The sequence below is a fragment of the Artemia sp. Qi Xiang Cuo genome, chromosome 18 (genome assembly GCF_049724085.1).
Source record: "Artemia sp. Qi Xiang Cuo chromosome 18, ASM4972408v1, whole genome shotgun sequence".
In the NCBI taxonomy this organism is placed as follows: domain Eukaryota; kingdom Metazoa; phylum Arthropoda; class Branchiopoda; order Anostraca; family Artemiidae; genus Artemia; species Artemia sp. Qi Xiang Cuo.
The window spans coordinates 14942346-14968900 of record NC_142811.1 but is presented as its reverse complement, the minus strand read 5'-3'; the positions used below and the strand labels follow the sequence as shown (position 1 = coordinate 14968900).

Below are 26555 nucleotides of genomic sequence, written 5' to 3'. Positions count from 1 at the left end.
TGTTTATTCATATAAAGATTCTGTCATCACAGTTGAAAATCTTGTTAGAGAATTTAATACTAATTCTTTCCTGATGAAATCATTTGCCTCATTTTTATCAAATAGATTACAACTAGTTAAATACCTGAAGCATTATTTCAATTCGGTCCCTGTCTTGAATGTAGTACTCCCCTCCTTTTCTCAGTCATTATTAACAGCCTGGCTAAGGAATTTCCTACTACTACTACTAACTGGTAATAGCTCACTGCAGAACCAGGTCGCCTGATGGCAATACAGCTACGCACACTTCTCCTCTTTTCCAACCTATTCAAAGCCTCCATCGTTACACCCTCCCAGGAAGCTCTCATTTCCCTCAAATTTTTCATTACGATATCCTACCACCCCAACGACATCTTTGGCAAAACGTGTCCTAGTCATCTCAACATCTGTCTTGTTATAACCCTAGAAAGCGAGATTCAACCTCACTTTTTGCACGGCATACTATTTGAAATACGGTCAGTCAGTTGGGTATCAAAAACAATCCGTAGGTAATTTCTCTGGAAAACATCTAGCAAATCTTCCTCCATTATTCGGAGCACCCATGATTCAGAACCATACTTGACCACTGTCATCACTATAGCTTCTAATATTCTAATCTTGGTTGGCAGACTTATCTTCCCGGAAGATATTTCCTGGCAGATGAAAATTTGTCGATGACCTTTCGGTTGTTGAAACTTGATGAGCAGCCCTATGAGCATCCTCATTAAAACTGTGCAAGATATCTCGACCTTGGACATGAGAATACTCCCTTCTAAATCCATAATAATGTCAATTTGTTTTTTCAAATCCCCGTTTTATTTTCTTATTTTCTTAATGTTAGAAAATAAATTGACATTAAATGTCAATAATGACATTAAATGTTAGTCTTATTTTCTTAATGTTAGTCCTCCTTAAAATTCCCATGTCATCCTTTGAATTACTTGACGTCACAATCTTATCTAATTTAAAGCGGGGTATTCGTATTAAAAATATTATTTATAAGGCTAATGCATCTAATTCCCTCCTTAAGCTTCTAAATAATATTGCTCACCCCCTTCCTATTCTTCTTATTCGCATGCTTCTTTTGTCTGCCCCCATCTCGAACATGCTTGTCCAGCTTGGCACCCTGGCATTTCTAGAAAAAGTCAGATAATATTGAATCTATTCAGAAAATAGCCTTGCAAATACTTTGTCAAAAGAAGGTAAAGTCCCAGAAAAATTTGGGTGCAGGAGAGTTATGTTGTGCCTCCATTAAAAAAAAATAAAAAAAAAAGAAAAAAAAAGGACAAACCCTTGCACAGAACACAAAAAGACACTTACCCCCAGATTCTACCCTCCTCACTCCGTTTCTCAGTCTGCTCCTACCTTGTCTCTTGTTCGTTGCTGTACCTCCAGATATGAAAAAGGCTCTGCCCCTACATTATGGAAAAAATACCCATTAGTTTCGTTCATTCTCATTACTTGGCACAGGCTCTGCAAAACACCCCACTAGTTTCGAAAACACCCCACTAGTTTCCTTTTTCTTGTTACTTGCTACAGGCTCTGCAAAACACTCCACTAGTTTCCAAAACACCCCACAAAAACACGCCACTAGTTTTCTTCTTCTTCTTCGTACAGGCGCTGCCCATGTTTCGTATTTGTCCGCTTGTCTTTTTCTTCCTTTTTTATATTTTTTTTTTGTGCTTATTTTTTTATTGTGTTTTATTTATTGTTTTTTCAACACACTATGACCAAACTCAGTTTAAATTTTAGGTTAACTGAGTTACATCAAGGGCCATGAAACGGAGACCAGCACCACCTGCAGGAATTGTAAAAATCCAATGCCGCATTCTTTACCCCTTTTTTTTACCAGTTTAAACAATAACTAATGAATGGATTTTCAATCTGACATTTTTAACTTTGGCTTTCTTTAGCCAGTTTTTTATTTGTCGGGCTTTCTATAACTTTTTTTCCGTTTTTATTTATTGACATCAAAATTTCAATTCCATCATTCGAGTTTGGTGATAACAATTTTTTGAAATATATTTATTACCTTATGTTCTTTTGTCACAGCATTCATCATTTGTGCTTGAATTTTTGACGAATTACAGCCCCAAATCGAGTCTAGCTGAACTTCCAAATCTAGATCTGGATGGCTTTCTAGATACACATCTGGACAAGCATGTGAATGCTGGTTAACTAGATCTGTCCCACTCATCCCCTAGCATCCTACAAATCCAGGGCGATTCGTCTAATCTTTGAAACTTAATAGTCTAGTATATTTAGCAACGTGTGATCAGCCCACTTGGTATCCCAGATCCCCTCCCCCCTCCTCCATTCTGAAAGAAGAAATTAAACAATCTTTTGGTTAAAACACTTAATTCCAAGGCCAAAGGTAAATCTCTAGCCTTTATAATGTTGAAGGTGGGGAAAAAGAAACGGAATGAATTGATTCAGTAATCAGTCACAGCTACAGGGAGGGTTTAGGGAGTCGAAGCCTCACTTTGAACTTGACAAATTACGAAGGAATTTGTTCTTTGGGATAATGGATATAAAAAGACGCATTCATACATTAAGTCCCTACCAATACATAAATTTGTTAATGCCACAGCAGCAAATATCTTCATAACTATTTTTCAGTTATATGTAACTGAAAACAAACAGGAAATTTTGAGAGAAGATTATTTCACTTAAAAGTTTTATTGTTTAGGAATATTGAGATAAGTCATACCCATAATTGTTGGTTTGTCCTAAAGCCAAAGGGGATTTACCGGGAGGATACCCCAAGAATGATTTTCGGGCTAGGCATCCACATAGTGTTGGCAGGACTAGATGCTTCCCATCCCCCCACCCATACGGCCCTGCTGGTTGGGTCGCTTTGGTATGATCACTTTTGGTTGGGGATATTAGTAAAACAAAAGGATTGGCAGTTATTCTCTATTAATTAAATTAAGTCCAGTTCAAAACATAAACCACTTGAGACTTAATTCGATAAGGAAATGCCGGACGCCAGGAGATTCAACTTTTCTTCAGTAAAAAGAATTTAGAAAGATTAAGTATAGCTCTTCGTACTTTGACCTAAGGTTCAGGTTGACTCAGAGTTTGAGTTCAACATGGGTGCATGAAGTTCAAGTTCAGTAAATCTAAAAAAAAAATGTAAGGTTCGGTTGAAGCGGTAGATCAAAGCTTCCCATCAGTATTTCCATTTTCCTGTAATTTTCTGGAGTTTTCTAAAATATCCAAAAACAAAATTGGGCTCTTCGAAATTTCTCAAAAAATTAGCAGTAACGAAAATGAAATATTTGTATTTCATTTTAATGTTTGCATATTTAAGATATCTAAATTTCGGGGAGATTTTGGAAAACCTGATTTTCTTTTGGGACAATGCAGGGAAACCACAGAAAATTTGAATATAATAGACGCACTAGTTTGCACACTTCCTTCTAGAAATGACTGAAATTGATTTTGCTGTTGAAGCTGCTTCTATTAAAAATATTTTATTTGATCTTATTTTCATTTTCAGCATTGAAGATTTGTAACTAAACCCATAACCTTTTTCTCTTTTTCTTGTTATCTTCATGCTAAAGAGATGCTTTTTTCCCCATTGACAATTTGTATAAAATATCTTTTGCTAAATATTTAGTGATTCAACTCCCCATAAGGATTCATTTTAGAATTTTGGTAACTGCTTTAAAACATTCTAGCATGCTTAGTTTTGTCTTTCATAAATGCCGACTGCTTCACTTTACCCCTTAGTTCCCCTAATGTGCAAACCTACAGCACAAATTATATATGCTTATCAGTGCCGTAATTTCGTCAAAATCCCGGGGGAGGGGCAAAATTGGAGCCAATTTGCTTAAATTGAGTGAAAATAACGGTGGAAACTAAAAAATGAGCCATGTAGCCTAGTACCATAAAGGCAAAGATATACTAAAGAAAACTAACCCATTTTTGCAGATGCTTTAATTATACAGGCTTATCTTAGTTTTGACAACATTTTTGAAGAAACTAAATTTCAGCTTGGGGAGGGGGAAAACTGGGGTATGGTGGGCACTTGCCCCTATCCCTTCCCCATGGAATATTACGCCCCTGATGGTATTTGTATGAAATAGCCCCTACCTAATATGCTTCTAATATATTTCTCTGACGCTCAATCATAATGAAATATAAGTATGATGAAAATATAATACTATAGAAACAAATTTGGGCTGTATATTTGCATATTGGGGGTGGGTGGGGGTAAAGCATAGCGAGTCTGCATGCCTAATGTGTTAGGTACAACTATTCTGCCTATTATGAAGTAAGAATTGTTTTCTAACTTCATATTGTCCAAATAATTTACCCCCCCCCCCTCCCCCAAATGTGCAGATATATAGCCCAAATTATATAATTCCCATCTATTCTGTCATTTCTCTTTGTCATGTCTCACGCTAAGCTGAAATAACTAACGAAAAAAAACGGTTCTATAATTTGTCAATAAATGAACAACTTGAGAGGCAGGGGCTATATCATACAAGTACCCACCTGATGCTTATGTAGTTTCGATAGTGCAAACCTTTTTTCTTATTAATTTAAAGGGAAATGTTAAACAAGCTGCGGAAAAAAAGTCACGTTATTGAAAATACATCACGTACATATAATTTGGGATATACATATTTGCACATTAGGGGGTTGGGGTGGGCTGGAGGTAAAACGAAGCTCTCCGAATTTAGGAATGATATAACTAAGTATTTTAGAACGTTTTATAGTAAATTATAGAATTTTTTAGGATTTCCTCGGAGAAAGTTGAACCACCAAATATCTACCTTTTTCTTTGCATGTTCATGCTTCAAGCTTGGATACCTGTTTGCCCAATTACTTAGGTATATTTGAAAAGTTATCCACTTCCCTATCTACTGTATCCAGTCATCCATTTTTCTCGTACTCGGTAAATGTGTCAGTGTGTACAGACTATGGTCTGCTCTTCTGGTACATTTTGACGTAACTTAAGGTATAGCGGTACACAGCCGGGTTGCTTAAACACCTGTCTCTTCTTATGGACAGTAGGAAAATATAACTTGAGGACGAACATTTGACTTAAAGTTTGGACTTACTAGTGAAAATCACACACGGATTTAAATTTCATAAAGGTGAGCTCAGTTGAACTTTTATGTTCCTCCCTGCCAAGCATGTTCTTCAGCTTCTATCCCCAAATAGTTATCGTCGGCCGGGCACGTAGGTTAACGCAAGGGACAGAAGACCTTTGGTATCATTCCTCCGCAAAATCTGAAGATCTTTCCTGTTGATCCTATTATTCTCCTTTTTATATTTCTTGATTCCTCGATTCTCTGCAAAAAAAGAAGGTACTTGTGTATTATACCAAACACACTCAAGAAGTTAAGTTAGGTTAATAGTAATGAAATATACCAAGACATGATGAAAATACAATACTTTAATTTATATAATAACATAATTTGGGCTATTTATTTGCACATTAGGAGTGAGTGTGGGGGTAAAGTATACCCTACCCCCACTCCCCTCTAATATGCAAATATATTACCCAAGTTATATAAGTCAAATGCATTCTGTCACCCGTCATTTGTCTTTGTGGCTATGAAACCGGTTTTCTCAGATCTTACATTCAACAATTTTTTCGACTTTGTTTGGTATAATACACAAGTACCCCAAAAAATGACAATAATAGAAATATAAATCTGGCGTTCGGGTCTTTCAGGGATGAGGAGGTCACTGGCTAAAACTGTGGTGATATTGGATTTTGAATTTTCACATATCGAAAAGGAAACATCATATGGATTTAATATAGCAGTTTCAATCAATCAGTACAGCAAGCAATGCAGCACCGTCAAAATCGCCAAGCCCAGACACATATGCAAAAGAGTGGGAGGCCTTCAGGCCTGCGATCCTCCCACATAGCCAAAATTTTACGCTTTTAACAATTTTTCCATAATTTTCTAATTAATTCGATAATTCTAAGTTTCCTTGTAAACATGCTCCCCCCCCCCCACCTCACAAGCCAAGGGGTCTAGTCTAACCCAAAATCAGTCTTTTATTTGGAAGACTAGTTGCCCTCAAGTCATTTTTTTAAAAGCTCGTCTAGCGTGTTATGCTCATTTGTTTTTTCGATAGGATTCAAATTTTCTGAGACATATGTTTTTTTCAAAACTGAGATCCTAGGCCTTTTAAGAAATTGACATCTCCGCAATCTATAGTACTTTTATCTAGCATCTGAATTGTAGTTTATATAGTTTCTTAGGTCTTCAATGTCTGCAACCAAAGGCGAATCTAGAACAAAATCTTTTGGGGGCGATGTGACAAGGGCGGCAATAATTGACCAAACTGACGAGTTTATAAAAAAAAGAAAATTCTATGTAATGAGGGCACCAAAAAAATCTTGGGGGGGGGGGGGATTCAACGGCCCCCTTTATTCGCCCTTGTCTGCGACAACATTAAGTATACATCTGCAGTTTTATCAATCCCGTCTTAAAATTTTGAGGAAAATCATATTTTTCTCAAGTAGTTAGTAACAACCTTTGCAAGTTAGAAGTTTTGTTTATATGAGACAGGAAATTGTTAGTAAGTATTGGGTAAGAGAAAGAGGCCAGTGCCAAAATCTCTTACTAATAATACAACACCCTCCTCCCAAGATAAATTTGCTTAAGATTCTAATCAAAAATTTCTACATTTGCAGAATAGTACAGGGGTAGCCTATAAACCCCTTCTAGCGTGCATGCGTGTCTTAATGTGCCGCAATCCTTGCAAAAAAATCGGGATTCAGAATAAAAAGTCCTATTAAGAGCTACTTTTGTGAACTTTTAATGGAGACAGCCCTTTTTTGAATCATGACTAGGCCTCCCTGACTGCGTGGAACATATTTTAATCGTAGAAACGCGTTTACTTAGTATTATCTATAATTTTGGGGGCACAAAATCGGGATTCAGAGTAAAAAGTCATATTAAGAGCTACTTTTGTGAACTTTTAATGGAGACAACCCTTTTTTGAATCAGTACTAGGCCTCCCTGACTGCGTGGAACATATTTTAATCGTAGAAACGCGTTTGCTTAGTATTATCTATAATTTTGGGGCACAAAATCGGGATTCAGAGTAAAAAGTCCTATTAAGAGCTACTTTTGTGAACTTTTAATGGAGACAGCCCTTTTTTTAATCAGGACTAGGCCTCCCTGACTGCGTGGAACATATTTTAATCGTAAAAACGGTTTACTTAGTATTATCTATAATTTTGGTCTACAAAATCGGGATTCAGTGTAAAAAGTCCTATTAAGAGCTACTTTTGTGAACTTTTAATGGAGGCAGCCCTTTTTTGAATCAGGACTAGGCCTCCCTGACTGCGTGGAACATATTTTAATCGTAGAAACGTGTTTACTTAGTATTATCTATAATTTTGGGGCACAAATCGGGATTCAGTGTAAAAAGTCCTATTAAGAGCTACTTTTGTGAACTTTTAATAGAGACAGCCCTTTTTTGAATCAGGACTAGGCCACCCTGACTGCATGGAACTTATTTGAATCGTAGAAACGCGTTTACTTAGTATTATCTATAATTTTGGGGCACAAATCGGGATTCAGTGTAAAAAGTCCTATTAAGAGCTACTTTTGTGAACTTTTAATGGAGGCAGCCCTTTTTTGAATCAGAACTAGGCCTCCCTGACTGCGTGGAACATATTTTAATCGTAGAAACGTGTTTACTTAGTATTATCTATAATTTTGGGGCACAAATCGGGATTCAGTGTAAAAAGTCCTATTAAGAGCTACTTTTGTGAACTTTTAATAGAGACAGCCCTTTTTTGAATCAGGACTAGGCCACCCTGACTGCGTGGAACATATTTTAATCGTAGAAACGCGTTTAATTAGTATTATCTTTAATTTCGGTGCACAAAATCGGGATTCAGAGTAAAAAGTCCTATTAAGAGCTACTTCTGTGGACTTTTCACGGAGACAGCCCTTTTTTGAATCAGGACAAGGCCGCCTTGATTGAATGGTGCACATTTAAATAATAGAAACATACTACATATAGAAATGTGTACCATCCAATTAGGGAGGTCTGGTGCTGGTTAAAAAAAATGGAGCGTCACAACTGTATCAAATAATTGATACGCTTAAATTCCACATAATCTTTCGAAGTACCTACGTTTCAGAGCGATTCGACTACTCCCATTACCGTGGCTTCCTAAGTAGGCCTATCAAATTATTCAATTGTTTAATTAAAATAAGTTAGGGACGCTGAGCTCCCACTAGTTTTTTCCCTAAGAAATTAGGGCAAAATCAGTTATATTTTAATTAGAGTAAACGATTTCACTCAAATCTGAAACTTAATTATTGTATAAACATAATTTGCTGCTCGGCAATTAACTTGATAATTAACTTATAATTAACTTATAATTAAATTATAATTACATCATTTAGTATTTAAACTTCAAGTATTTTGATAAATACTAATTACGACTCTTACGCATTTCGACATGACATCACTTTGCTTACAACGGAGCTTTTAGCCCAAAACATTTCATGATCTAAAATATGAACTTGAAATAGAAATGACATAATCGTTATTCATTTTCAAAATCCAAAGTCTTTTTTCTACATTTTCTGCTCGTTCTCATATCATTCTGAAACAAAATTATGTACGTGTGTACCTGGGTGGGGGATGGGTGGGTGCATGGCTCCCTGGAATTCGGGACCTTTTTTCTGGCAAAGAACAAAGAAATAAAACGTAATGAAGAAACAAACAAAGCGACATTACGGCCGGATATTTCGCCTGAATAAAAACGAGGCGTCTTCAGCCAAAAAGAAACAAAGATTAAAAAACTAAAATAAACTAAAAACACATGGAAACCAACACCGATATTGAACTACAATTGTCGTAACAGATCCACATAGGTCACTATCACTAATAGAGTTACTTCGATGAGAACACCAAAGCAACTGGATAAAAATATATAAAATGGAAATGAAGTTAATTATTCTATTACGAAATAATCTCGTTTTTAACTATCATTGATGCAATTCCTCTTGGTCTCGTATTTAATCTCATTCCTACATGATTTTGTAAAATATTAATACCCTTGTTTATGTTTTTTTGTGAGCAGTTGCTCAGAGCACTTCCTATCTGGGCTAGAGTAATCTAAAGAGCTCTTTGTGACATTATTCCCAAAAAACTTGGGTTTAAATCCCGGGTTATTAAACAAAGAAATTAACATAGAAATTTTCAACTTGATTTTTATATCTGGCATGGTTCCTAATATGCTTCTAAGTTTCAAAATGTGTTTTTTTCTCTTGTTTTATTAAAGTAGCTAGAAATTGGAGATATTCCTGTCGTAAGTGTTTTATTGTAATTTGAATGGCTAAAGAATCTGTCTTGACAGACTCTTGCTTCTTAATAACAGCAACAAAAAGAAAGAAGGTAAATACAAAAATAGAAAGAAAAATATAACAATAGATTTCATGCTGTGTGACAAACAGCATTTTGAATTGACACAACCCGCTGTTTAACATTATCTTCAGCCCGAAAGGTATTCTTCTATCTTTTTGCTCTTCTGTGAGCTCTTCTATCTTTTTGCTCTTCATGTCGTTTAACGTACTGGCTTTTTAATTCCCATAGTCCGTTGTTTAGTCTTATCTTCATGCTAAATAAATGTTCTGTATCTTCTTGTATATACAACGTTTCGCCAATAACAATCGAAAAGCAAAATGTGTTTTTCGTTTCCCCTGTAAATTCACGTTGTTTAGCATACCACCTTTTGAATTACCACAACTGTTCGTTTAACAGGATCTTCAAGGTAGATATTTGTACGATATCTGCTTGTACATGCAATCGCTTGCCATTAACAACCGACAAACTGAAAATGTATTTTCTTGTCTTTCTGCTCTCATGCCAAATTTATGCTGTACGACGTACGGCCTTCTGAATTACCAGACTCTGTTGTTTAGCACTATCTTCATGATACATATTTGTGCAATTTCTGCTTGTACATACAATTGCTTGTCATTAACAACCGAAAAACCCAGAATGCATTTTTCTTTCTTTCTTTTGTCCCGTAAAACTCTTGAATAACGTACCACCTTTAGAATTACCACATTCCGTTATTTAAAATTATCCTTATGATACATGTTTGTGTAGTATCTGCTTGTACATACGATTGTTTGTCATTAACAATCGACAAAGCCAAAATATATTTTCTTGTCTTTATTCTCTACTGTAAAATTCATGTTCTATAGCCTATTTGAATTACCTTAGCTTAGTCCATTGTTGTCATAGCATACGTCATAGCATGACGTCATGGGGCAAACTCGGGCTGTATCATCTTGTACATACAACGGTTTCTCAGTAACAATAGGAAAACACAAAACGTGTTTTTCAATTTTTCCTCTCTCCTGTAAAATTCCAATTTTGTAACATACCACCTTTTGAATTACAACAGTTCGTTGTTTAGAATTATCATAATGGAGCGTTCCGGTGCAGCGTCTTAGTAGAACCCTATCAGAAGGTACAGAACGAACACCCTGCTGCCATCTACAATTTAGTTTAATGCTGACGGGACATAATTTATTCAAGGATTATCGATCGAGTCTAATGGTGGTCAAGGTCAATCGATCTGTTGTTGTTGTTTGGCCACGTGTAATGGCATGAGGGGTGATTTACATAATCGATGGGGGAATTATTGATTCACGTCTGGGTGGAATTATGAAACAATATGGTCATAGAGTCCCTAGGGAGAAAGATTACGTAATCGCTCAATGACCTCTTTTTCCAAGGTCGATTTATTTGATGTTTTTCTCGGATGTCAACATCAAATTATGGATGTTTTATGGTTTTGTCAGTGAGAATTTGAAAAACAGGAACTTTGTCACATTTATGGATGTCAACAGCAATTCATGTCTGTTATATGGTTTTCTCAGTGAGAATGAAAAACAGGAATTTTCTCACTTGGAAAAACAGGAATTTTCTCACATGGAAAACCATAAACCACGTGGTCCTGTCACGAGTAGCACCTGTGAACTTGATTTACATAATCGCTAGGGGACATTATTGATTCACGAAGGGGAGAATTAAGAAACATTAAGGCTTCTTTAATCTTAGGTCTGAGGGATAAACGTTCTTTAGGTCAGAGAGAAAAATTAATATTCTATTTTTAAATAGGGCTTCATTGATCTTTAATGTCAGGAATTATAAATGACATCACTTGTTATCTTGGAATTATGCGGGGGTCTAAAGAGATAGAAATTCTATTTTTAAATACGGCTTCACGGAGCTTTAAGTCGGAGAGATAAATTGATATTCTAACAAAACCCTAATAGTTTAGCTAGGAAAATTTATGAGATGAAGAGATTAACGTAGGAAAGGGTTTCCTAGAAATTTGAAATGCGTTAGCGCAGAGATGCCAAACAAAAGGAACACGCTGAAATTACGTTTAGGGATTATTTGGGCGAAACCGTTTTATCCATTTTATGGGATTATTTCGGCGAAACAGTTAGAGACATTTTGAAAGAAGATTTTAGGAAAGGTTTTAGAAGAGAATTTGAGGGTGAAACTCTGTGGTCGTTATAATACACAAGTTCCATTTGAACAGTGTTGTGAGGTCCTCTACCCCAACCCCAAAGGGTTCCGATCCCCCACCACAACCCCGAAGGCAGCCCCCGGTACGCAAAGGTCCCCCCAGCACCCCTAGAGCCCCAGCCCCCCACACCCCCTCCTCAGACCCTCAAAGGCCCTCCACAGGTCCTCAAACGGCCCCCCCGCCCCCCAAAGGACACCCGGACCCCAAAGGCCCGCCCCCCGGTCCTCAAAGGTCCCCCGGGCTCCCAAAGAGCCACCGGCGCCCCCAAAGACCCACCCAGACCCCCAAAGGCCATCCCCGGGCCCCCCAAAGGCCCATCGAGCCCCCAAAGGACCAACGGGGTCCCAAAGGCCCTACACCGGTCCCCAAATGTCCCCCAGGCCCCCCACGGGCCCCCCCGACCCCCCCAGGCCCTCCCCCGGCCCCCAAAGGGCCAACCGGCTCCCAAAGGACCAATCGGTCCTCAAGGGTCCCCCAGACTCCCAAAGACCCCCCTGTGCCCCAACGGCCCGCCCCCGGTCACCAAAGGTCCCCCCGGGCCCGCGAAGCGCCGCTGGGATGCGCCGGGGGCCAGGAAAGCGCCGCTGGCTGTGCCGCAGGGCTGTGCCGCGGGTCGGGAAAGCGCCGCGTAAAAGTCATGTGTGGTATTTTCAAACTTCTGAAATAATTGACAAAATTGTTGGCTGTTGGAAATATTGTTGGCTGAGCTATCCTTAGAGGAAGGATTAGAAGGGCTACATATGTTTAATCGCACTTCGATCCTCTTACGGTACGTAAAATCACTGATATTCCCACTGAGAGCTGCTTAGAAACAGGACGTCAATCTAAGGGAGTTTACTCCTCCTAGATTTTTGTGGTCCCCCCTAAGTTTTTTAAACCATGTTTTTAGAGTATGTCATTGAAATATCCTTTTTTTGGTATTTTCATTGAAAAAATTTTCTTATAGATTTAAAAATAAATTTTGCCCTCCTCCCTCCTATATGCTCACCGTAATTGCTTAGAAAAGGGGTTTAGTGAATTATTTTATATTACGGGGGGGACTAGATGTTACCCCTATGTACGTTTAGTCCCTGGGTAAGACCTTAATCTGTCATTTACAGAAGGACAAGAATTTTCTCCCTTCAAAATCCATAACTTACTTCTTAAGGTGGCCACCCTTAAGCGACGTAATATCGATCCAAGATTTATTATTTTTATTCCAACCTTTAATTTGTAATGCTGACCCAAATGCTCAAGGTTTGTATATTATTGCAAAGCCATTAAAAAAAGGGTCACTTGACCATTAAGGAAGATCGCCTAAGTAAAACAATCATAAATATTTTGCGATATTTGTCATGGTCTTTGACATGCAACACTGCTTAAATATGCTTCAATTAATCTGAAACTGACAGTTATTAAAAGTGAAATGATAATCACATTTTTTGTCGCTTGAATTAGATTGCTTGATTGGCCGCATTAGAAGAAAAAGACACAACTTGAATCACACTTAGATATTAACAAGGGTAGCCTACTTGTTAAGAATCCGGTAAACACGCGAGAAAGACCGAATCGAAATCTCAAAGATGCTTTATGAAAAATAGGTTTTTGTTGCCTTGTTAGGTATTGATCACTCCGTGACAAAGATCTAAGGTTTAGTTTTTTGGCGTTGAAGGGGCAAAAAAAAGTACATAGGTTAGGTTAGGCTACGTATTTAATACATGTTATGTTTTATCCCCCCCCCCTAATGGGCAAATATATAGCCCAAATTTGTTCATAAATTACTATATTTTCATCCTATTTTGTTTTATTTCATTAGCATCAGTCGCACTTCACTTCTCGCGTGTTTGCCAGATTCTTAACAAGTGCCTTAACAACAACTGAATCCTGAGTGATTCATGAATAGTGATTCATACCAAGTGATTCATACCAACAAGTCGTTTGATTTCATTAGTCCAAGTTTAAGCTTGCTTTTTGCGTTGGTTGGAAATTCAATATTGGTATCAGGGCCTTATACAGGATTTTTTTTCCGGGGGTTGGGGGCGGGTTTACATGTAATTTTGTCACTTTTGTAGGAGTTAGTCAAAAATCTCTCGAAGGGGGGATTAAACCGGGTAGCCCCCTGTATATGGACATGATTAATATCGTGACGTACACTCCTTTCACAAAGTCTTTCTCTTGGTTTTTCCAGTATGGTGAAAATAATAGGTTTCATTCACAATGTTAATACACCGTCAAGCTCTCCTACGTCGCTCTTAAGGAATGTGAATAAATTGTTAAAAATGTGTTATTTTAGAAATGTATCTTGTTAGAAACGTGAATAAAAGTGAACTCTTCTGCTCTGTGGTGCCAATTCACAGAACTGCTTTGGGAGGGGGGGGGGCAAAATTTAGGGGAGAGGGCAATTTTTTCAATTTTTATTCCAAGGAAAATTCCAAAAAAAGTATTTTTCAATGGCAAAGAATCTAGGGAGGGACAAATACCCCCTTCCCTAATTAGCGCCACTGCTTCTGCCATATGTAAGTCGTGTTTTTCTGGATAGCTTAGGAATAACCTAGTTACTTGGCAAATCAAAAAGAAGACTTGCGAAGCAAATTTAAGTCACGAAACCAGTGTCAAAAACCCTCCTCCATTCGGTCACGATTCCGACACCTCTGGACTAAGGGTGGAACAGGAGTTACACACAAGAGTTTGGTTGTCGCGGTTAGACACAGTGGTTGGGATTATCAGCTCCTGGATAAAGGTTGGAATAGCCTGTCTCCATGCTGGTTATTTAAAAATTGTTTCCTCCAAATTTCCAAGGCCTAAGTCCCAATCACAGTGAGATTTTACTAATACCAAGATTTAGTTAGAGTTAATTTCAGCCAATCAGATTTTTCGTAAATTTTTTTCATTGGCGAAAAAATTCTGATTGACTGAAATTGGCGCTATGTATGTAATTCTCATTATTAGTAAAATCTCAGTATGAATGGGGCTTTAGTTATTCATGCAAGCCACAAACAGACACACACTTCCTTGTCTATGGGTGCATTAGCCGTATTTACTGGTCCTTAAATATGCATGCAGAAGAGCCGGTTTGGGGTTAGCAAGAACCGTGCTTTGTCGAACAGGCTGCCTCACTTCGATATTGTGGGGCTGAAGGCTCATAGATAGATCCTTCCGCAAACTTCAGTCGGAAGGTGACAGTGACACTTAGACAAGGTTGCCAGTCTTACTGATTTATCACTAGTTGTAGTTATTTGTTTCTTGTCTAGCGAGTCTGCTTTGTCAAGTCATTTTTCAAAAACGTTTTACTGATGTAAACTAAATGTTTTTTCTAGAACCGTTAGTAGTGCGAATATTCAAATAAAAAAATTCATAAATAAATACAGGAATCTATATATGATTCAGAATGAAATTGCTGTTGGCATTTTAGCCCTGAGGAGACACTATGCACGCAAGCAAGCATGTATATTGCCATAGGAGATACAATGGACTTTTGTTTTCGTTCACAAAGCTTCTTTATTGAATGCCTTACGTCTGTTTTCTTACTCCAGCTCTTAAGTTGGTTGATTCGGTCATCGAGATTATTCAGCCAGGTCGAAAGAGATAAGATATGATACTATTTGTATTTTTGTACTTGTTGGGGGAATCAGGTGTTTCCCCTTTGCCCAGCATCAATGATCTGGGAGACTTTCCTGGACCCTGCTGAGGGATCTTCTAGCAACTGCTTTGTCAATACGAGCCATTGAGTCAACCATCTGCAACTAAACTTTCTGAACCCCCCAATAGGTTAAAAATATGACTTGCCCAGGTTCCACCAGTTCTTCCTTTGTACTCCTTGGCATCCCTTGCAGGTGCTAACAGGCTCGACTACAAAGATTAGGCGAGGCAGACAGTCTGGCAGTTCCAATAATACATAGCTTAGCCAATTCAAACGGGGTTCAATAATAGTGAGCATAATGTCCCTGTAAATATTGCACCTTCCACCACATAATATCATTTATTTCTGCCCAAGCTGGGATCACATGAAGTATTGGATCTGACATATCTTGATCTGCACTATTTTGCAAGCATGTCACTAACAATGAGCTTACTGCACATAATACGTTCCAAACCTAAGTTTTGTTCCCCTGCCTGTTGACATTGCTATTTTCCCGTAAGGGTGTCCCTGCCATCAACCAGCACGGGCTCTCTTGGTCTCTGTAGATTGCCTCCTATACAGTGTCATATAAAAACGACTTAGGCTAGTTCTAAAAAATTTCGTGATTTAAAATGATTACCAACCACATTCAAGAATAAAGCCAGTAGATTTTTTGTTCTTTCAGAATTTTTTCCCTGTACAAGTTAGTGATTTTATTTCTTATTTAGTGGCGACCCTGCACTTACCTTCAGGAAGACCCAGAAAATAATAAAATTTAAATTTTATTTTAACAGAGAAGGATGCAAAAACTATGTTGAAGAGACTGTTCAAATTCAACTAAACATCTTCAAAGAGAGTACTTGAGCGATAAAGAAGATAGATGTAAATTTAATGTTTTTGCAAAATATTTAGGCATTTTGGCAAAGTTTTAGTTGAAACTTTATTGTTTTAAACCATAAACCATATGATTTACACATGGTCGTATCCAGGGGGAGGTTTGGATACCCCTCTTCTTCTTCGCTAGTTTGCATTTTTATGTAATTTTGGCCGATTTTGAGCTTCATATCCTTCCTAAAAATGGACCAAAAAAAAAAAAAAAAAAAAAAAACGAATAAAAAATCCCCCCTCTAATATGACAAAGGTAGCCTACTAATAATTGACCGAATTGGCAAATTTATTAAAAAAAAACAATAAAAAAAAGAAGAAAAGACAAGGAATGAAGGCAACATAAAACATCATGGGGGGGGGGGCTGTCCCCTGGATCCACCACTGGTTCAGGTATTCTTCTTCGCTAGTTTGCTTTTTTTGCAAATTTGACCAATTCGAAGCGTCATATCCTTCCTAAAAAAAGGAACAATAATAACAATAATAATAATAAAAAAATAATAAAGGAATAAGAAAATCCCTCCTCTCCCGAAATGTTTGCTCGTAAAGACTTAACAAAAAGGAATATAAACAAATTTTTGATGAAGGTTTTTTTGTGTGCCCCCCGGGAAAAATCCTTTTTAATCCCCTCCCCCGGTAAAAATTTCGGATACGACCCTGGGTGAACACTATTTACTTTATGGTTTAATAATTATTTTCGCTATAATTACGTTTCTCTTCATGTAGTATAGATACGGTTTTGGAGGCATACCCCCTTATCGGTAAAGCTAAATAGAAATCAATAGCTACTTGTGTACAATCTATGCACTTATGAGAAAATAAAATGCAAAAATATAGGCTAGGAAACAGAAGTAATTAAATAAGAAATTAAGTATAAATACATATAGTAAATATGAAAAGCTCAACGTTTCTCTTCATGCAATGTAGATACGATTTTAGAGGCATAAGCCCTTATTTTTGAAGCTAAATCGAAATTAATGGCTACTTGTGTACAATCTATGCGCTTATGAGAAAATTAAATGCAAGAAAAAAAAGCTAGGAAACAGAAGTAATTATATAAGAAATTAAGTATATAGGAAATATAGTAAATACGAAAAGCTCAACGTTTCTTTTTAAATACGGTTTCGGAGGCATGCCCCATTGTTGGTAAAGCTAAATAGAAATTGAAAGCTATTTGTGTACAATCTATGTGCTTATAAGGAAATAATATACAGGAAAAAATAGATTAGGGAACAAAAATAAGAAAAGAAGTATAGATAGATAGATAGATTTATTCACACGAAAGCCCAATTGGGCCATGGTTACTTACACAAAACAAGCAACAAAATACAGCAAAAAACATAAACTGAAAAGATACTAAAAACTGATTATTTAAGAAAATCCTCACGATACCTCATACCTACCCGGACGAACTTTCTAATTTTATTTATACTTAAGCAACTACTACTCAAAATTTCCAATCTCCAAAATTTCCAAAATTCAATCAAAATTTCCAATCCAAAATTTCCAAAATTCAATAAAGTGAATAAGAGACGCTCAGAAGAGATATTGGACAATTTGTCTATTCATCAATGCAATTTTCAGTAGATTCGTTTACCAACGTACTTTTTAACTATTTTTTTTGTAATTAATCTTATATTTCATTTTCTTCAATTTAATTTAATGTGTATTTTTACACATTAAATTAAGGCAGCGCCCACGCGCCCCATGCCAAGAACGTGCCAAGAACGCAAATGCATTGCCCCATGCCACGCGCCAAGAACCATGCCACGCGCCCCATGCACAAGGCACATGGATTAGCTTGAGCTAGTTGAGTCTCCTCTGGCCAATAAGTAAAAAGGCCTTTGGGCTTGGCCCCAAGTGCAAGGGGAGGTGTACCTGGGTGTTGTTTCCTCAGTGTACTTATAAGGTCGTTCAAGACAGGAGCAGATCTAGAGCAAAATCTTAGGGAAGGCCCAATGTGACAAGGGCGCCAATGAGCAAAATCTTGGGGGGGGGGCCAATGTGACAAAGAGGCCAATAATTGACCAAATCGACAAATGTTTTAAAAAAAGATCAAAAAAGAAAAAAAAAACAAGGAATGAAGCGCCAGAAAAATCTTGGGGGCGTCCCCGGCCCCCTGGATCCGCCACTGGTTCAAATATTCTTCTTCGCTAGTTTGCTTTTTTTTTGCATATTTGGCCAACTCGGAGCGTCATATCATTCTAAAAATAAGAATACTAATAATAATATCACAAAAAATAAAAGAATAAAAAAAAATCCACGCATGTTACTGGTTTCATTATAAAACTGCTCAATTTTTTTCTATTCAGAAAATATTTAAAGAACATATTGAAAACTGATCGAATTTTAAGGATGAGTCCTCAGCACTACAGTAAAAAATTGACCTTGGCAACCATGGACGCAATCATTCACTTATGCAACCCTGGGTGCAATAATTAACCCTGGCAACCATGGACACAATTAAAATTCAGCCCCAATGTCTCAGAGCAGCATTCCACTTGTTTGAAACTGACTGTTGGTATTCTTATCAAGCCCACTTCGGCACTTATTGGCATACCAAACTCATTCAGTTATAGAATTAGAGGGTAGTTTTCCCGAATCATAGCTGAAGGTATGACCAAACAGGTGGTAAACAATAAACCTCAAGACGGTAATATTTAGGTCAGCTTTGTAGCATTCTGGCAATTAGTGTCAAATGAATGAATCGCCAGATTCATAAGACCCTCAGGAGTTTTTCATTCGTTATAATCCATCTTCATACCGATGTCCAAATTTGCATGAAAATTCCTTCTTACTAGCGTGTCTTTGTTAGCTAGGAGGCGATTGTTGACCCGTATTCTTTGCGAGGAAGAAACTGAGGAATTTTAACGACCATGTAAACTAAATTTTTAGAGTGTTTTCTCCGGAAATATCCTTTTTATGCAATATCATTCTCTTTGGATATGCTTGAATGAAACCAATGTGCGTGTGGTCAATTACAAAGCACTTTAAGAATATTGAAAACTCAAGGCTGTATCCAGGGGTGGGGGTTAAGGGGTTTGAACCCCCCCCCCCGAAATGTTTGCCCGACTTGTGAAAACGTAACAAAAATGGATAGAAAACAAACTTTTGATGCCTTTTTAAAGTTTTTTTTTGTACCCCTCCCGAAAACAAATTTATTTTATAAAACCTCTCCACTCTTGAAAAAATCCCTGGATACTCCTGGATACTGTTCTAAGGATATGTAGGAGCTCCTTCAAATCCCATTTTCTATCTCTAATAGCATTGATTTTTAAAAGTTGAAAAAAGAAAGTACCAAGGGCAGTGAAAATGCGGTGATATTCAGAAACTTACATACCCATATATATGTTAAAGAATTAGTAAAAATTTGAAATTCAGTTTTAAACCTATTGATTTATTCATGTTTTGATAGCAATGGATGCCAGATTTTTAAAAAAACGTGGGTGAAAAGTCAGCAAAAAATAAACTGGTATTTGTCTATGATATAAAACACACTCGTGGAGTGAAGTTTGGTGAATGCTAATGAAATAAAACAAAATATGATAAAAATACAATGCTTTATTAATAAAATTAGGAAAACTATCACAGAGAATTATAGAAGGGGGCTGCCCAGAGTGCCTAACCTAACCTAATCAAAATACCAACTAAATATTTAATTTAAAAAAATGCTATAATTTGGTTTCTCAACGAGCCGAAGGTTATTGTCTGGTATAGGGACCGTGAAAAACCGGTTATTCGCAAGACAAGTTCGCGAGTGTGTTTTATATTTTAGACAAGTACTAATAAACTAAATATGACACAAGCTGCACGTTTGAAGGTGTAGCTGTCTTTGGAAATCAACATATTGTTGATGTTTGAATTTACACGGAAGAAAATATGTATATTCGTTGTAGACTCTTCACAAAAGCACAATAATAAATATTGTCACAAAAAACGGGTCACATTGTTACTCTACATATTGACGAAACAGACAGCTCTGGGAAATTAATATAGCATACGACCTCTTCCTATCCTCCTCCTCTGAGAAAGGAGGAGGATAGACTTTCTGCTAATAAATAAATGATGAAAACTCAAGTTTCCAAAATGTTCATAATTTAAGAAATAATTGTTGTTTCAATTAACTAAGATTCGACATTACTTTTTCAATGGTCCTAACAACAACTTTAAGTTTAATATTACCTCTATTTCAAAGATTCCCTAAAAAAGCCAAGATTTCCATAGATAATCCAAAACAAGAGATTTATCGTTTGAAATATTACTTAATAAAAAAGGGGGAGATTTTAAGACAGATGCCTTTTGGAGTTTTTCTATTAAAAAATACAAAAAACCCAAGGAATGCCCTTTTCACGCTTTCCTGCACTGTGACCCTGGACGGGTACCTAAATGACTCCATTAAACCTAAATGACTCCTAAATTTGAATCCATTACTTTTGGTTATAGATTTGCAAAATCAGCAAACAATTTTAAGGCCAGTGTGGCATGATAAGTTAATTTTCGGTTAAAATCTAAAGATCAGTATGTGCATAAAAATGTAGACATTAATAAAAAACGAAACAAAATTAATAAATAAACAAATGAATCAACAAAAGTAAATTAATAAATAAAATTAAAAAACCAAAAATTGTAGTAACAAAAATAAAATAATGTCAAAATAATAAACGAAAAACTAAGTCAGTTATATTTGGCTCACAGTAGGGAGTCACTCCTTTAAATTATTACAATTTCAACTGGGGGGGGGGGGGCTTGTATTCATTTAGCAAATTAGAAGAAAATACCTGTGTTACGGCTTGCAGGGGTATCTGTAGCTTACTCAGGAAAAATGCTCCTTAGTCTACATTTAGTAAATATATTTAAGATTTGGATAAACTGTTTGTCGGCAAAAAACAGTTTCGCCAGAGTGAGCCTCGGCAATGACGCCCCCATATGTTTCTGCTGGGAGAGGAGGGAGGTCAAGCCAAAGCTTTTCTTCAACGAAAAAGAGGGGGGGACAAAACTTTGAAAAATACAGAAAAATATTAGCTGTTTTTCCAAAAAGGTTATATTTTTGTCTTCCACGGGGGAGGGGACATGACCCCTAGCAAAAATTCCAAATCGACAACGAATACGTACTTTTTGACCATGAAATCATCTTTGCCTTAAAAATTTATGCGTGCGATCTCCCCCCTCCCATTAGTAGATCTCTTTATGGACGTAATTATGGTTAGATTATGAACCACAATTGTTCGACAGGCAAATTAGGAGAAAATATCTGTCTTACAGCTTGCATGGGTATTTTTTTCAGGAAAAGGATACTCCAATTTTCTACATCAGTAATATCCACTGACCCACATATTGACTATTATTTTTGCCAAATTTAGAAACAGTCCTTCATCATACATCTGCTTCCTTGACTTGATCACGAATCTTGTGGGTTTATCACAACCAAGATTAGGTATGGAATCGTATATGATAAACCATATTTAGAAGCCTACCGCTAATTATTATTGCTTTCTTTTAGAAGAAATGTTGGTGAAACTCTTGATCCATACGGTGTTGCTCACAAAACCGGTTGAGCGTGGAACAAACGACAGGTTTGGAGGCTGGGTTAAAGGTACCGGAACAGAGTGGGGGGCACGTTCAGATCCAGCCAGTTCTGCAGATTCACAACAGTCAGTTCAAAGAGTATGAGTAACTGATATTGGCTACCCATACTCTTTGAGTCAGTTGACAACTCTTTGGATACATTATAATTTTTTTTAAATAAGATCACATTAGACTAGTATCATTGATGAATCAAGGAAGGATATATCAACTGATTGAAACTTACAAGAAATGACAAACTTGCAAACCATTTGATTAGTTGCTTTGTTGGCGGTGAGGTAAAACCCGACGGAGTTCAATGGCGACTGAATCATATCCCATAGGCATACAAAACCAAGGAAAGATGATTTAAAGCTAGCCTCTGGATAGCGACCACAAATTGTTATTGACGGTACATTTCGACGAAATAGATCCACGAAGGCATATCTATTCTGAATTTAGTAATGCTGAATTGAAACAGATTCTGGGAAGCTTATGGTCAAACAAATTCCCAAGTAAAATCTGAAATCCGTGCGAGGTCGAAAAACAACCGGTCCTACTGCAAGAACAAGAGAAAATGAAACGGTTTGCAACAGAGCTTCTCAGCATGAAATATAAGCAGCAGCAAGCAGCAAAGCAGCAGCAAGCAAGAAACCAACTTCGTTTTCTTTAAAACTTTGCACTTTTCCTTGATCTTAGTGAAAACCGTGTCAATCTAATAGCAATAAATGCCGAAACAGTTCTTTACTTTAGCAGGGTTGATGCAATTTTTACTACATTTTTAGATTGATCAGTGACAGTTCTGGCCTCTCTTGCGTCCGGGGCAAAACATTGATTAGCTCCCCACCCTGTTCCTCAAAAATTTGACTTTTAACAAAATTTTAATTTATTAACAAAATTATTGCAATTTTTTAATTAGTTAATAATTTTTTTTATTATTATTATCTTAATTTAATTATGGCACTTACGTTTTACAGCCACCAAACTTTGTTCTTGATCTGTAATGAAATCGGTTTTCAGTGTCCACTCAGAGATAATCAGCTTAGCTGAAACGAAATAAACTACTTTGCAGGTATATTTTAATTAAATATTTAAAATATAGAGGTGGTTAGGTACTTAGAGAAATGCGTTTTGGGCCGCCTGCTTTCCGTAATTCTCTGTTGTATTTTCCATAATTTTGTTGCTAATGTTTAATATTTTCATAATATTTGGTATATTTCATTAGGATTAACCTAACTTTACTTCTTTGGCGTGGTCGCTATCACACGTAAGTAGCTTAATTATTATTAATATATTGATTAGCTACTTTCTTAGTTACATTTCTTAGTTACTTCTATTTATAAACTGCGCCCTCTACTTTATTTTTACAGAAACAAAATTTCAAAAAAAATACAAAATGAATTGTAACCATTAGATTATGTATTTGAAATTTTGCGTCCCTAAAATTTCTGCACCTGGGGCCAGTGCCCCCTATCCCCCTTAAAACCGCCACTTGATGGACATGAGCATAGACAATGCTAATCAGGTTTATTCTGGTGAGCCAGTGTGCCTATTTCCAGTATATAGGCCTAATTGTATGGAGGCATAATCAACAGTTAGTATTCTGTATTCCTTTGACGCTCTCGCAAATTAACCATAAGCATGCAATGCAACGCATTTCTATGGTAGCAACACACTATTTCTGAAAGTAGGTCAAGAGCTGCTAGGATATAGCTGCCAGCTTAACCTAGGCTGCTAGGATATGGGCAATAAAATAAATAGCATCTGTTATAATTAGGAAGCAGGTGCTTCGTAGGAATTTGCTTTAAAAGATTGGGGGGGGGGGAGGCAAATTAAGAAACTGCAAAAATATGCTACTTATATGGAAGCAGTTAAGACATTATAGAACTAGGACGAATCGTAACAAATCTTAAGATTTCAAGGGGATGATGGATCTGAAGTTCCAGAATGTGCGTACTTGTCTTAAGTATTCCAATTGTGATTCAGCTCATGTGATATGTACCATATACCATTTTTCGGGTTTTTTTTGGGAAACGGGTCAAGAGTCAAAACGTTTTCCTTGGGGGAAGGGGGCAAGGTTACAAAAAATTATCTTTTTTCGAATACTTTAAGTCTTTTTTCAAAAATGAATATATTAAGCTTGTTTCAGTATTAGAGACGGACTGGCTTAACTGACTTTCCTCTTAGATATGTCCCTGATAAAGACCTAACTTTAATAAACCAGGACAGAGCCTTAAGCAAAATGGAGGCCTTAGAGCACGAGTCCTTAAGCCCAAAATCCTAAATTTTTCTGAAGTTCTGGACACTTTTAATTTGGATTGTCAGATCATTTTTATACATCCCCTCCTAACAAATTTCTGTGTATGTGGCTGTCTGGTAGGACACCCGATTCCACCGCTAGTTATTTTCATTAATCCTGAATTTAAGGGTGTTAAGAAGGTATCAACCACCAACATCACATCATCTACCAATGTTTTCACCCATGTATAAAAGCCTTAGTTCCAGGATGTGGGGCAATTACAGGACAGCGAAAAACAGCAATAAGACAAATGATAAACCAAACCAGTGGCGGAGCCGGGGGAGGGGCGAGGGGGCGGGCGCCCCCCTAACGTAGTCCAAAGTAGCGTAATTTACTTAATTAAAGCAAAATTGTGTTAATTAAACTTGCTCCTAACGCAAGTTTATCGGATCATCGGATTTGCACATCCCTAAAAAATCCTGGATCCGCCCCTGAACCGAACAATGTGGCTATGGAACAAACAACTGAAAACCACCCGGATGTGGAAATACGAAAGGTGTTCAGTGACACTTTACAAAATCTTCAGTAGAAGCAAAAGATTGTTTTGGAAAATATGCCTCCATATCTCTCTTGAGCGCCAATCGTGCCTTTCTGGTCATCTTATGGCTGGCCTTATGTGACAATCTTCATGGCTGTGGAAGAGCAGTGTACTTAACACTTTTTGTTCTGCAAAACTGGTTGAAATTCGGTTATAATACGTTTTGAGGGGATTATAAAATTGAGAATCTCAAAAATAAAAAAGAAAACGTGTATTCTGATTAATGTATCGATCGGGTGTGACTGAGTTTAGTAGAATCGATATAAGACGGATTTTTTACTGATTTTTTTTGCACATTTCCAAAGCCGTATGGGATATCAGGATTCGTAGCAAACGACGCACCCCTCTGATAATCTGATTACGTTTTTAGTTTTGCCTTTCCAAAGTTTTTCAGTGAGGTGAATTATTAAATAAACAGGTCACAGAACGAAGAATTTATCAGCAAAAAAAAAGGTGTTTTCATGAAAACCTAATCATAATTTAACGGTAAGCAAATCGAGATAAGCAACCTGAAAAAAGACACGGGAAAAGTCAAAGAAGATTAAGATGTGAAATGGGACAGGCTATCCTAATGAACGGGTTTGGTTGGTTTCTTTCAAAATATTTGATGCAATACTGGGTTTTCTTAGGCAACCTGTTTTGTGGACATGGAATTCTTGGATGATCCATTCCTACCTTGGGCGAAAGTCACCTTTTTCGAAGATGGTATTTTATACCATAGATTGTTTAAGAAACAGATATGGCACTACTTATTCCCGTTGTATGAGAAATCTGTGCTTAGTTACGGTATGTTAAAAAGATTCACTATGCTTTGATTGGTATGGAAATTTATATCAAGCATTGAGATTCAAAAATGGGCAAGATATTACGTCAACTACACACTGGCTATTTTTGTTAGGTCATTCAAATTACGTAAGGACAAGCAATTGAAACGAACATATACAAAAACAGGATTTACTTTCAATAAAACAGTAAAAAACAAAAACCTTTATAAAACAAAAATGATAGTCCGAATATTTCGGCTTCACATCCGGAAACCTTTACCAACGACACTAAAACCCCCGAAAAATTAGCAAAATAAAATATATAAAGAAAACAACAGACGCACAAAAATAAACAAATAAACCCAAAAAGAACGGAAAAGAAACTCACATTCAAGCAAGATTCAACGTGGTAAAACACCAAAGCACAAACAATAAAGCAAGAAGGTAAGCTGTCTACTATATGGAAACAAGGCCGTAAAACGGGGGTATTTACCGAGTCTGAGCCCCCCCCCCCTCGAAGTTCTTGTCCAACTTGTAAAATCGTTACAAAAATACAAATAAACAAATTTATGATGCGTTTTTTGAAGTTTTTTCATGGACTCCCCCTTCAAAAAATCCCTCCAGCAAAATCGTGGATACGCCCTTGGATATATGTATACTATTGTACGTCCGAATTATTTTCTAATTTGGAATTCTATAAAAATGTTTTTTTATGGACTCCCCCTTTAAAAAAAACTCCCCAGCAAAATCCTGGATACGCCCTTGGATATGTGTATACTATTGTACGTCCGAATTATCTTCTGATTTGGAAATCTATAAAAATGAAACAGTTTTTTTTTGTTCAAAAATCTTACATATGCCCTAGGTTAAAATCAAAAATAGGTTTAGGAACTAATTAAATGTAAACGCAGTGTGGTTCAAGAAATTATTTAAATTAAAACAGGCCAGGACGCATGGGTGTTTTAAGGGGAGAGGGCATATAATAACACAAGAATATGTGTATGAAATGAGAACTATAAGATAGCCTATTATGCTAAAAATCCTAAATCTTTGCGTAAATTTTGAGGAAAGTTGTGTTGCACGCCAAGAGGCCAAACTTGCATACGTCCCACCATATAGGTATATATTAGAGCTCACCTAAATATACAGAGCTCAGATTAGGTTAATATAAATTAAATAGTTCAAATGTTACAGCTGCCTTATGGTGAAAGTGTGGATATTCTAAGATTTATCACCTTCGGTCTTATAAACATGAGCATTAGCTTAATTGAATGATATATGTACAAGTTACTGAAATCGTGAGGCTCTTAACCTTATTTTGATTCGACTGTTAATTTGCC

The 26555-nt window shown here is 36.8% G+C and overlaps 1 protein-coding gene across 1 annotated transcript in view; it reads left to right on the top strand.

Annotated features, from left to right (window-relative positions):
- The first annotated feature begins 4993 nt into the window (after positions 1–4993).
- LOC148941236 (uncharacterized) overlaps positions 4994–26555 on the top strand; it is an 83574-nt gene continuing 62012 nt past the window's right edge. The window contains exon 1 of the mRNA XM_089104509.1: positions 4994–5126. The gene's annotated coding sequence lies outside the window, so the exon portion shown is untranslated. The remainder of the gene's footprint in view (positions 5127–26555) is intronic.